The following is a 3,205-nucleotide window of genomic DNA, read 5'->3' as shown; positions in this document are numbered from 1 at the left end:
TGGAGCCCTGGTGGCAGAGTGGTTAATACTACTTTATCTGTGTTCTGTAAATATTGATATGTTGTATTTTAATTTTCATTTAGCTCCACATATTTTTTATTCCCCTTGAGACTTCCCCTTTGACCCATAGACTATTTAGAAGTGTGTTGTTTAGTTTCCAAGTGCTTGGAGATTTTCCTGTCACCTTTCTGTTATTCATTTCTAGTTTGATTCCATTGTGACTGGGGAACATAGTTGGCATGATTTCAGTTCTTTTAAATTTCTTGAGGTTTATTTTATGTTCCAGGATATGGTCTTAATATATGTTGTGTGGGAACTTGAAAAGACTGTGCATTTTGTTTTTATTGGGTAGAATGTTTTATAAGTATCAGTTAGATCCTGCTGATTTATGATGTTCTTCTATGTTCTTGTTGATTTTCTGTCTAGTTGTTCTAACAATTGTTGAGATAAACCAAAAACCAAACCCATTGCCATCAAGTTGACTCTGACTCATAGCGACCCTATAGGATAGAGTAAAATTGCCCTGTAGGGTTTCCAAAGAGTGGCTGGTGGATTCAAACTGCCGACATGGTGGTTAGCAGCCGTAGCTCTTAACTGCTGCACCAGTGGTGTTGAAATCTCCAACTATAACTGGGGATTTGTCTATTTCTCTTTTCAGTTCTTTCAGTTTTTGTTTCACGTTTCGCTGTTCTGTCATTGGTGCATACACATTTAGGACTGCTGTGTCTTCTTCTTGCTGTATTGTCCCTCGTATCATGATATAATGTCCATCTCTGTCTCTGGTCATTTTCTTCTGAAGTCTGTTTTATCTGATACTAATATAGCCACTCCTGCTTTCTTTTTATTAATGTTTGCATATGTACCTTTTTCCATTATTTTATGTCCAATCTACCTATACATTTCAAGTGAGTTTCTTAGAGGCAGCATATTGTTAGATTATGCTTTTTATCCCACCCTGCTTATCTCATCTTTTAATCAGTGTCTTTAAATTATTTACATTTAGGGTTTACATCTGCCGTTTTACTTTTTTTTTTCCTATCTGTCCTTTTTCATTTCTCTGTTTTCTTTTACTGGCCATCCTGGGGGTTACTTGAACATTTTTAGAATTCTATTTATCTATAGTGTTTTTGATTGTATCTTTTTGTACAGTTTTTCAGTGGTTGCTCTAGGTGTTATACATACTTACAGTCTAACAGTGTTATCATTTTACCAGTTCAATGAAGTATAGAAACCTTTCCTCTCTTTATGTCATTGTCTTCCCTGTGTATAATTGTTTTAAATATTTCATCTACATATATTTAAAACCACATTAGACAATGTTATAATTTTTGTGTCCACCATCAAAGATAATATAGAAAACTCAAGAAGAAAATTCTACTTGCCCATATTCTTGCTCACTGTGCTCTTCATTCCTGATGTTCCAAGGCTCCTTCTTTTATCATTTTCTTTCTACTTAGAAAATTTTTTTAACCATTCTTTTAGGGTCAGTCTGCTGGTGACAAATTTTCTTAGTGTTCCTTCATCTGAGAATGTCTTGATTTCCCTTCCATTCCTGAAGGATATTTTTGCTGGACATAGGATTCTGGGGACACAACTGTCCTCTTTTAGTGCTTGAAACATATTGTATCATTTCCTTCCGGCCTCCATTGTTTCAAGCGAGAATTCACTATCATTCGAATTGCTGTTTGTCATGCATTGATTTGTGTCCCCCAAAAGTATGTGTCAGCTTGGCTAGGCCATGACTTACAGTAATGTGTAATTGTCCACCATTTTGTCATCTGATGTGATTTTCCTGTGTGTTGTTAAATTCTACCTCTATGATGTTAATCATAGAACCCTGGTGGCGAAGTGGTTCAGTGCTAGGGCTGCTGGTTATGATGTTAATGAGGCAGAATTAGAGGCAGTTGTGTTAATGAGGAAGGACTCGATCTGCAAGATAGGTTTTGCCTTAAGTCAATCTCTTTTGAGATATAAAAGAGAGAAACCAACAGAGAGACAGGGACATCGTGCCACCAAGAAAGCACGTTGGGAGCAGAGCACATCTTCTGGACCTGGGGTTCCTGCACTGAGAAGCTCCTAGATCAGGAGAAGATTGATGACAAGGGCCTTCCCCCGGAGCCGACAGAGAGAGAGAGAAAGCATTCCCCTGAAGCTGGCACCCTGAATACGGACTTTTAGCCTCCTACACTGTAAGAGAATAAATTTCTGTTTGTTAAAGCCATCCACTTGTGGTATTTCTGTTATAACAGCACAGTGTTCCTCCATAAGTAACATGTTATTTCTCTCTGGTTACTTTCAAAATGTTTTCTTTGTCTTTAGTTTTCAGAGGTTAAATTATGTCTTTGTATGGATTTCTTTGGCATTGTCCTATTTTGGGTTTGTTTAACTTGTCTTTTGCCAAGTTAGGAAAGTTTTCAGCCATTGTTTCCTTGAATACTTTTTCAGCCCTCCTCATTTTTTCCTCTCCTTTTGGGACACCAATGATATGAATGTTAGCTCTTTTGTTAATATCCCAAAAGTCTCTGGGACTCTGTTCATTTGTTTTTCCCAGACTAATTTCTCTTGGCTGTTTAGGTTGAGTAACTTTTATTGACATGTCCTCAAGTTTACTGATTATATCCTCTGTCATCCTCACTCTACTATTGAGCCATCTAGCAAGTTTTTTTTTTTTTTACTTATTGTATTTTTCAGTTCTACAATTTCCATTTAGTTCTTTTTTTTAAATAACTTCTATTTCTTTGCTGAATTTTTTATTTTTTAATTTGTTTCAAGAAAATTCATAAATAATTGTTGAAGCATTTTTAATTTATTTTTTTAATGTGTTTTAGATGAAGGTTTACAGAGCAAATTAGTTTCTCACTAAAAAATTAATACACATGTTCTTTGTGACATTGGTGGCCAACCCCACAACATGTCAACACTATTCCCTTATTGACCTTGGGTTCACCACCATTACCAGCTTTCCTGTCCCCTCCCCTCTTCTCATCCTTGCCCCTGGGCTGGTGTGCCCATTTAGTCTCATTTTGTTTTATGGGCCTGTCTAATCTTTGGCTGAAGGGTGAACCTCAGGAGTGACATCATTACTGAGCTACAAGTGTCCGGGGCCATATTTTTGGGGTTTCTCCAGCCTCTGTCAGACCAGTAGGTTTGGCTTTTTTGTTTGTGAGTTAGAATTTTGTTCTACATAGTTGTACTGCATGCAGTC

Source organism: Elephas maximus, chromosome 17 (assembly GCF_024166365.1).
Source record: "Elephas maximus indicus isolate mEleMax1 chromosome 17, mEleMax1 primary haplotype, whole genome shotgun sequence".
In the NCBI taxonomy this organism is placed as follows: Eukaryota; Metazoa; Chordata; class Mammalia; order Proboscidea; family Elephantidae; genus Elephas; species Elephas maximus.
This window is presented reverse-complemented; position numbering follows the sequence as displayed.